The following is an 11,223-nucleotide window of genomic DNA, read 5'->3' as shown; positions in this document are numbered from 1 at the left end:
AAGCATAGCACAAGATCGTGTAGTTCGTTCGCTAAGAGCTTTTCTAATGTCAAGTATCATTTCCTTAGACCATGAGATTGTGCAACTCCCAGATACCGTAGGAATGCTTTGGGTGTACCAAACGTCACAACGTAACTGGGTGACTATAAAGGTACACTACAGGTATCTCCGAAAGTGTCTGTTGGGTTGGTACGAATCGAGACTGGGATTTGTCACTCCGTATGACGGAGAGGTATCTCTGGGCCCACTCGGTAATGCATCATCATAATGAGCTCAATGTGACTAAGTAGTTAGTCACGGGATCATGCATTACGGAACGAGTAAAGAGACTTGCCGGTAACGAGATTGAACGAGGTATTGGGATACCGACGATCGAATATCGGGCAAGTAACATACCGATAGACAAAGAGAATTGTATACGGGATTGATTGAATCCCCGACATCGTGGTTCATCCGATGAGATCATCATGGAACATGTGGGAGCCAACATGGGTATCCAGATCCCGCTGTTGGTTATTGGCCGGAGAACGTCTCGGTCATGTCTGCATGGTTCCCGAACCCGTAGGGTCTACACACTTAAGGTTCCATGACGCTAGGGTTATAGGGAATAGATATACATGGTTACCGAATGTTGTTCGGAGTCCCGGATGAGATCCTGGACGTCACGAGGAGTTCCGGAATGGTCCGGAGGTAAAGATTTATATATGGGAAGTCCCGTTTTGGCCACCGGAAGAGTTTCGGGCGTCACCGGTAATGTACCGGGACCACCAGAGGGTTCCGGGGGTCCACCGGGAGGGGCCACCAACCCCGGAGGCCTGCGTGGGCCAAGTGTGGGAAGGTACCAGCCCCTAGGTGGGCTGGTGCGCCTCCCACAAGAGGCCCAAGGCGCAGGGAAAGGGGAAGGGGGGAAACCCTAGGCTCAGATGGGCCTAAGGCCCACCTAGGGTGCGCCCCCCTCTCTCCCCCTCTGGCCGCCCCCTTAGATGCATCTAGGGCTGGCCGCCACCCCTAGGGAGGAACCCTAGATGGGGGCGCAGCCCCTCCCCTTCCCCTATATATAGTGGGGGTTTTGGGGCTGCCATAGACACGAGTCTCCCTCTCTCTTGGCGCAGCCCTACCCCTCTCCCTCCTCGTCTCTCGCAGTGCTTGGCGAAGCCCTGCTAGAGTGCCACGCTCCTCCATCGCCATCATGCAGTTGTGCTGCTGCTGGACGGAGTCTTCCCCAACCTCTCCCTCTCTCCTTGCTGGATCAAGGCACGGGAGACGTCACCGGGCTGCATGTGTGTTGAACGCGGAGGCACCGTTGTTCAGTGCTTAGATCGGATTCAGCCGCGATCTGAATCGCTTCGTGTACGACTCCACCAACCGCGTTCTTGCAACGCTTCCGCTTAGCGATCTTCAAGGGTATGAAGATGCACCCCCTCTCTCTCGTTGCTAGCATCTCCTAGATTGATCTTGGTGACACGTAGGAAAATTTTGAATTATTGCTACGTTCCCCAACAGTGGCATCATGAGCTAGGTCTATGCGTAGATTCTATGCACGAGTAGAACACAAAGTAGTTGTGGGCGATGATGTGTTCAATTTGCTTGCCGTTACTAGTCTTATCTTGATTCGGCGGCATTGTGGGATGAAGCGGCCCGGACCGACCTTAGACGTACTCTTACGTGAGACATGTTCCACCGACTGACATGCACTTGATGTATAAGGTGGCCAGCGGGTGTCTGTCTCTCCCACTTTAGTCGGATCGGATTCGATGAAGAGGGTCCTTATGAAGGGTAAATAGCAATTGGCATATCACTGTTGTGGCTTTTGCGTAGGTAAGAAACGTTCTTGCTAGAAACCCATAGCAGCCACGTAAAACATGCAACAACAATTAGAGGACGTCTAACTTGTTTTTGAAGGGTATGCTATGTGATGTGATATGGCCAAAAGGATGTGATGAATGATATATGTGATGTATGAGATTGATCATGTTCTTGTAATAGGAATCACGACTTGCATGTCGATGAGTATGACAACCGGCAGGAGCCATAGGAGTTGTCTTAATTTATTGTATGACCTGCGTGTCAATAAAAACGCCATGTAATTACTTTACTTTATTGCTAACCGTTAGCCATAGTAGTAGAAGTAATAGTTGGCGAGACAACTTCATGAAGACACGATGATGGAGATCATGGTGTCATGCTGGTGACGAAGGTGATCATGCCGCGCCTCGAAGATGGAGATCAAAAGGCGCAAGATGATATTGGCCATATCATGTCACTTTATGATTTGCATGTGATGTTTGTCATGTTTACATCTTATTTGCTTAGAACGACGGTAGCATAAATAAGATGATCCCTCTCTAAAATTTCAAGAATGTGTTCCCCCTAACTGTGCACCGTTGCGAAGGATCGTTGTTTTGAAGCACCACGTGATGATCGGGTGTGATAGATTCTAACGTTCGCATACAACGGGTGTAAGCCAGATTTACACATGCGAAACACTTAGGTTGACTTGACGAGCCTAGCATGTACAGACATGGCCTCGGAACACAAGAGACCGAAAGGTCGAACATGAGTTGTATAGTAGATACGATCAACATGGAGATGTTCACCGATGATGACTAGTCCGTCTCACGTGATGATCGGACACGGCCTAGTTGACTCGGATCATGTATCACTTAGATGACTAGAGAGATGTCTATCTGAGTGGGAGTTCATTAAATAATTTGATTAGATGAACTTAATTATCATGAACATAGTCAAAAGGTCTTTGCAAATTATGTCGTAGCTTACGCTTTAGTTCTACTAAGATATGTTCCTAGAGAAAATTTAGTTGAAAGTTGATAGTAGCAATTATGCGGACTGGGTCCGTAAACTGAGGATTGTCCTCATTGCTGCACAGAAGGCTTATGTCCTTAATGCACCGCTCGGTGTGCTGAACCTCGAGCGTCGTCTGTAGATGTTGTGAAACATCTGACATACACGTTTTGATGACTACGTGATAGTTCAGTGTGTGATGCTAACGGTTTAAAATTGTGGCACCAAAGACGGTTTTGAAACGTCGCAGAACATATGAGATGTTCCAAAGACTGAAATTGGGATTTCAGACTAGTGCCCACGTCAAGAGGTATGAGACCTCTGACAAGTTTCTTAAGCCTGCAAACTAAGGGAGAAAAGCTCAATCGTTGAGCATGTGCTCAGATTGTCTGAGTACTACAATCGCTTGAATCGAGTGAGAGTTAATCTTCCAGATGAGATAGTGATGGTTCTCCATAGTCACTGACACCAAGCTATTAGAGCTTCGTGATGAACTATAACATATCAGGGATAGACATGATGATCCTTGAGCAACTCGCGATGTTTGACACCGCGAAAGTAGAAATCAAGTAGGAGCATCAATTGTTGATGGTTAGTAAAACCACCAGTTTCAAGAAGGGCACGGGCAACAAGGGATACTTCATGAAACGGCAAATCAGTTGCAGCTCTAGTGAAGAAAGCCAAGGTTGAACCCAAACCCGAGACTAAGTGCTTCTGAGATGAGGGGAATGGTCATTGAAGCAGAACTACCCTAGATACTTGGTAGATGAGAAGGCAGGCAAGGTCGACAGAAGTATATTGGATATACATTATATTAATGTGTACTTTACTAGTACTCCTAGTAGCACCAGGGTATTAGATACCGGTCCGATTGCTAAGTGTTAGTAACTCGAAATAAAAGGCTATGGAATAAATGGAGACTAGCTAAAGGTGAGATGACGATATGTGTTGGAAGTGTTTCCAAGGTTGATGTGATCAAACATCGCACGCTCCCTCTACCATCGAGATTGGTGTTAAACCTAAATAATTGTTATTTGGTGTTTGCGTTGAGCATAGACATGATTGGATTATGTTTATCGCAATACGGTAATTCATTTAAGGAGAATAATGGTTACTCTGTTTATTTGAGTAATACCTTCAATGGTCTTGCACTTAAAATGAATGGTTTGTTGAATCTCGATCGTAGTGATACACATGTTCATGCCAAAAGATATAAGATAGTACCACATACTTGTGGCACTACCACTTGAGTCATATTGGTATAAAATGCATGAAGAAGCTCCATGTTGATGGATCTTTGGACTCACTCGTTTTTGAAAAGATTGAGACATGCGAACCATGTCTATTAGTAGATATGCATGAAGAAACTCCATACAGATGGATCATTTGGACTCGCTTGATTTTGAATCACTTGAGACATGCAAATCATACCACATGGGCAAGGTGACTGAAAGGCCTCGTTTTCAGTGAGATGGAACAAGAGAGCAACTTGTTGGAGGTAATACATTTTGATGTGTGCAGTCCAATGAGTGCCGAGGCACGCAGTGGATATCGTCATGTTCTTACTTCACAGATGATTTGAGTAGATGCTAAGTATATTTACTTGATAAAACACAAGTCTGAATTATTGAAAGGTTCAAGTAATTTCAGAGTGAAGTTGAAGATCGTCGTGACAAGAGGATAAATATGTCTATGATATGATCATAGAGATGAATATCTGAGTTACGAGTTTGGCACACAATTAAGAAACTGTGGAAATTGTTTCACGACTAATACCGCCTGGAACACTATAGTGTGATGGTGTGTCCGAACATCATAACTGCACCCTATTGGATATGGTGCATACCATGATGTCTCTTATCGAATTATCACTATCGTTTATGGGTTAGGCATTAGAGACAACCGCATTCACTTTAAATAGGGCACCACGCAATTCCGTTGAGACGACACCGTATGAACTATGGTTTAGAGAAACCTAAGCTGTCGTTTCTTAAAAGTTTGGGGCTGCGACGCTTATGTGAAAAAGTTTCAGGCTGATAAGCTCGAACCCAAAGCGGATAAATGCATCTTCATAGAATACCCAAAACAGTTGGGTATACCTCCTATTTCAAATCTGGAAGCAAAAGCGATTGTTTCTAGTAACGGGTCCTTTCTCGAGGAAAAGTTTCTCTCGAAAGAATTGAGTGGGAGGATGGTGGAGACTTGATGAGGTTATTGAACCGTCACTTCAACTAGTGTGTAGCAGGGCACAGGAAGTTGTTCCTGTGGCACCTACACCAATTGAAGTGGAAGCTTATGATAGTGATCATGAAACTTCGGATCAAGTCACTACCAAACCTCGTAGGACGATAAGGATGCATGCTACTTCAGAGTGGTACGTAATCCTGTCTTGGAAGTCATGTTGCTAGACAACAATGACCCTACGAGCTATGGAGAAGTGATGGTGGGCCCGGATTCCGACGAATGGCTCGAGGCCATAAAATCCGAGAGAGGATCCATGTATAAAAACAAAGTATAGACTTTCAAGAGCTACTTGATGGTCGTAAGGCTGTTGGGTGCAGATGGATTTTAAAAGGAAGACGGACAATGATGGTAAGTGTCACCATTAAGAAAGCTCGACTTGTCATTAAGATGTTTTCCGACAAGTTCAAGGAGTTGACTACGATGAGATTTTCTCACTCGTAGCGATGCTAAGAGTCTGTTGGAATTATATTAGCAGTTACTGCATTATTTATGAAATCTTGCAGATAGGATGTCAAAAAACATTGTTTCCTCGACGATTTTCTTGAGGAAAGGTTGTATGTGATACAACCAGAAGGTTTTGTCAATCCTGAAAGATGCTAATAAGTATGCAAAGCTCCAGCAATCCTTCTAAGGACTGGAGTAAGCATCTCGGAGTTGGAATGTACGCTTTGATGAGATGATCAAAGATTTTGGGTTTTTACAAAGTTTATGAGAAACTTGTATTTCCAAAGAAGTGAGTGGGAGCACTATAGAATTTTTTGATGAGTATATGTTGTTAACATATTGTTGATCAGAAATGATGTAGAATTTCTGGAAAGCATACAGGGTTATTTGAAAAGTGTTTTTCAATGGAAAACCTGGATTAAGCTACTTGAACATTGAGCATCAAGATCTATAAGGATAGATCAAAAATGCTTAATAGTACTTTCAAATGAATACATACCGTGACAAGATTTTGAAGGAGTTCAAAATAGATCAGCAAAGAAGGAGTTCTTGGCTGTGTTACAAGGTGTGAGTATTGAGTAAGACTCAAGACCTGACCACGGCAGAAGAGAGAGAAAGGACGAAGGTCGTCCCCTATGCTTTAGACGTAGGCTCTACAGTATGCTATGCTGTGTACCGCACCTGAAGTGTGCCTTGCCATGAGTCAGTCAAGGGGTACAAGAGTGATCCAGGAATGGATCACATGACAGCGGTCGAACTTATCCTTAGTAACTAGTGTACTAAGGAATTTTCTCGATTATGGAGGTGGTAAAAGAGTTCGTCGTAAAGGGTTACGTCGATGCAAACTTTGACACTAATCCGGATGACTCTGAGTAGTAAACCGGATTCGTATAGTAGAGCAGTTATTTGGAATAGCTCCAAGTAGCGCGTGGTAGCTGCATCTACAAGATGACATAGAGATTTGTAAAGCACACACGGATCTGAAAGGTTCAGACCCGTTGACTAATAACCTCTCTCACAAGCGAGATATGAACTAACCCCATGGGTGTTGGATTCGTTACAATCACATAGTGATGTGAACTAGATTATTGACTCTAGCGCAAGTGGGAGACTGTTGGAGATATGCCCTAGAGGCAATAATAAAATGGTTATTATTGTATTTCCTTGTTCATGATAATTGTCTATTGTTCATGCTATAATTGTATTAACTGGAAACCATAATACATGTGTGAATACATAGACCACAACATGTCCCTAGTAAGCCTCTAGTTGACTAGCTCGTTGATCAATAGATGGTTATGGTTTCCTGACCATGGACATTGGATGTCATTGATAACGGGATCACATCATTAGGAGAATGATGTGATGGACAAGACCCAATCCTAAGCATAGCACAAGATCGTGTAGTTCGTTTGCTAAGAGCTTTTCTAATGTCAAGTATCATTTCCTTAGACCATGAGATTGTGCAACTCCCAGATACCGTAGGAATGCTTTGGGTGTACCAAACGTCACAACGTAACTGGGTGACTATAAAGGTACACTACAGGTATCTCCGAAAGTGTCTGTTGGGTTGGTACGAATCGAGACTGGGATTTGTCACTCCGTATGACGGAGAGGTATCTCTGGGCCCACTCGGTAATGCATCATCATAATGAGCTCAATGTGACTAAGTAGTTAGTCACGGGATCATGCATTACGGAACGAGTAAAGAGACTTGCCGGTAACGAGATTGAACGAGGTATTGGGATACCGACGATCGAATCTCGGGCAAGTAACATACCGATAGACAAAGAGAATTGTATACGGGATTGATTGAATCCCCGACATCGTGGTTCATCCCATGAGATCATCGTGGAACATGTGGGAGCTAACATGGGTATCCAGATCCCGCTGTTGGTTATTGGCCGGAGAACGTCTCGGTCATGTCTGCATGGTTCCCGGACCCGTAGGGTCTACACACTTAAGGTTCGATGACGCTAGGGTTATAGGGAATAGATATACGTGGTTACCAAATGTTCTTCGGAGTCCCGGATGAGATCCCGGACGTCACGAGGAGTTCCGTAATGGTCCGGAGGTAAAGATTTATATATGGGAAGTCCCGTTTTGGCCACCGGAAGAGTTTCGGGCGTCACCGGTAATGTACCGGGACCACCGGAGGGTTCCGGGGGTCCACCGGGAGGGGCCACCAACCCCGGAGGCCTGCGTGGGCCAAGTGTGGGAAGGGACCAGCCCCTAGGTGGGCTGGTGCGCCTCCCACAAGAGGCCCAAGGCGCAGGGAAAGGGGAAGGGGGGAAACCCTAGGCTCAGATGGGCCTAAGGCCCACCTAGGGTGCGCCCCCCTCTCTCCCCCTCTGGCCGCCCCCTTAGATGCATCTAGGGCTGGCCGCCACCCCTAGGGGGCAACCCTAGATGGGGGCGCAGCCCCTCCCCTTCCCCTATATATAGTGGGGGTTTTGGGGCTGCCATAGACACGAGTCTCCCTCTCTCTTGGCGCAGCCCTACCCCTCTCCCTCCTCGTCTCTCGCAGTGCTTGGCGAAGCCCTGCTGGAGTGCCACGCTCCTCCATCACCACCATGCCGTTGTGCTGCTGCTGGACGGAGTCTTCCCCAACCACTCCCTCTCTCCTTGCTGGATCAAGGCACGGGAGACGTCACCGGGCTGCATGTGTGTTGAACGCGGAGGCACCGTTGTTCGGTGCTTAGATCGGATTCGACCGCGATCTGAATCGCTCCGTGTACGACTCCACCAACCGCGTTCTTGCAACGCTTCCGCTTAGCGATCTTCAAGGGTATGAAGATGCACCCCCTCTCTCTCGTTGCTAGCATCTCCTAGATTGATCTTGGTGACACGTAGGAAAATTTTGAATTATTGCTACGTTCCCCAACACATAGCATGTGCTAAAAAGTTGAGAGGGTTACAGCAAAAACTAGATGCACTTCGTGTACAAAATGGACAATCTCTTTCGAAGTATCAGGGTTTCGGACGGAAACTCATCAGTTACGAAGGGATTTCATTTTTTTTGAATTTATTTGAACACCAGACTTTTTGTGTGTTCAAAATGCACCATTCAAAGCCACATCATCAATTTTCAACCCTTTCCGACTTCATTTGTTATTTTTCATGCATTTACTGATTTTTTTGAGCTATATGGCCGTGAAGTTGAAAAGCACTACAAATGAACTCTGAAAAGGTTGAAAGTTGGCATGGTGTCATCATTTCACCCACATAGCATGTGCTAAAAAGTTGAGAGGGTTACAGCAAAAACTGGATGCACTTCGTGTACAAAATGGACAATCTCTTTCGAAGTATCAAGGTTTCGGACGAAAACTCATCAGTTACGAAGGGATTTCATTTTTTTGAATTTATTTGAAGACCAGACTTTTTGTGTGTTCAAAATGCACCATTCAAAGCCACATCATCAATTTTCAACCCTTTCTGACTTCATTTGTTATTTTTCATGCATTTACTGTTTTTTTGAGCTATATGGCCGGGAAGTTGAAAAGCACTACAAATGAACTCTGAAAAGGTTGAAAGTTGGCATGGTGTCATCATTTCACCCACATAGCATGTGCTAAAAAGTTGAGAGGGTTACGTCAAAAACTAGATGCACTTCGTGTACAAAATGGACAATCTGTTACGAGATATCAGGGTTTCATACAGAAACTCGTCTGTTACAACAGGCATTTCAAATGAACTACGAAAAGGTTGAAAGTTGGCATGGTATCATCATAATAGTTGTGGAGAGAAAGTCTTCACTTTTTCTTCGCTTGTGTCCTTTGCTTATTGCGCCGTAACCATGGACAATCTTCATCGTTTATCAGGATGCTTGGGTCAGCCTTGACTTTGAAGGGAGAAATTTCATGAAACTTTTCATAATCTTCAGACATGTCTGTCTTGCCCTCCACTCCCACGATGTCCCTTTTTCCTGAAAGAACTATGTGGTGCTTTGGCTCATCGTATGATGTATTCGCTTCCTTATGAAACCTGTGCCACATCATTGGCTAGGACAGACGGTTCGTCAGTGTACCCAAGATTGTTCAGATCCACTGTTGTCATTCCGTACTGCGGGTCTACCTGTACCCTGCCTCCTGACAGATTGACCCATTTGCACTTAAACAAAGGGACCTTAAAATCATGTCTGTAGTCAAGTTCCCAAATGTCCACTATGTAACCATAATATGTGTCCTTTCCCCTTTCGGTTGCTGCATCAAAGCGGACACCGCTGTTTTGGTTGGTGCTCTTTTGATCTTGGGCGATCGTGTAAAATGTATTCCCATTTATCTCGTATCCTTTGTAAGTCAATACAGTCAAAGATGGTCCCCTGGACAACGAGTACAACTCATCACAAACAGTGTTGTCACCTCTGAGACGTGTTTCCAACCAACTGCTGAAAGTCCTGATGTGTTCACATGTAATCCAGTCGTCGCACTACTCCGGGTGTTTGGAGCGCAGACTGTTCTTGTGTTCATCGACATACGGGGTCACCAAGGTAGAGTTCTGTAGAACTGTGTAGTGTGCTTGAGACCAAGAATATCCGTCCCTGCATATTTTTGAGTCCCCTCCAAGCGTGCCTTTTCCAGTCAGTCTCCCCTCATACCGCGATTTAGGGAGACCTATCTTCTTAAGGCCAGGAATGAAGTTAACACAAAACCCAATGACATTCTCTATTTGATGGCCCATGGAGATGCTTCCTTCTGGCCTAGCGCGGTTACGGACATATTTCTTTAGGACTCCCATGAACCTCTCAAAGGGGAACATATTGTGTAGAAATACGGGGCCCAGAATGACAATCTCGTCGACTAGATGAACTAGGACGTGCGTCATGATATTGAAGAAGGATGGTGGGAACACCAGCTCGAAACTGACAAGACATTGCGCCACATCACTCCTTAGCCTTGGTATGATTTCTGGATCGATCACCTTCTGAGAGATTGCATTGAGGAATGCACATAGCTTCACAATGGCTAATCGGACGTTTTCCGGTAGAAGCCCCCTCAATGCAACCGGAAGCAGTTGCGTCATAATCATGTGGCAGTCATGAGACTTTAGGTTCTGGAACTTTTTCTCTGGCATGTTTATTATTCCCTTTATATTCGACGAGAAGCCAGTGGGGACCTTCATACTGAGCAGGCATTCAAAGAAGATTTCTTTCTCTTCTTTCGTAAGAGCGTAGCTGGCAGGACCTCCATACTGCTTCGGAGGCATGCCGTCTTTTTCGCAAACGTTGCAGGTCCTCCCGTGCCTCAGGTGTATCTTTTGTCTTCCCATACACGCCCAAGAAGCCTAGCAGGTTCACGCAAAGGTTCTTCGTCACGTGCATCACGTCGATTGAAGAGCGGACCTCTAGCTCTTTCCAGTAGGGTAGGTCCCAAAATATAGATTTCTTCTTCCACATGGGTGCGTGTCCCTCAGCGTCATTCGGAACAGCTAGTCCGCCGGGACCCTTTCCAAAGATTACGTGTAAATCATTGACCATAGCAAGTACGTGATCACCGGTACGCATGGCGGGCTTCTTCCGGTGATCTACCTCGCCTTTGAAATGCTTGCCTTTCTTTCGACATTGATGGTTGGTCGGAAGAAATCGACGATGGCCCAGGTACACATTCTTCCTGCATTTGTCCAGGTATATACATTCAGTGTCATCTAAACAGTGCGTGCATGTATGGTATCCCTTGTTTGTCTGTCCTGAAAGGTTACTAAGAGCGGGCCAATCGTTGATGGTTACAAACAGCA

The sequence above is a fragment of the Aegilops tauschii genome, chromosome 7 (genome assembly GCF_002575655.3).
Source record: "Aegilops tauschii subsp. strangulata cultivar AL8/78 chromosome 7, Aet v6.0, whole genome shotgun sequence".
NCBI lineage: Eukaryota > Viridiplantae > Streptophyta > Magnoliopsida > Poales > Poaceae > Aegilops > Aegilops tauschii.
This window is presented reverse-complemented; position numbering follows the sequence as displayed.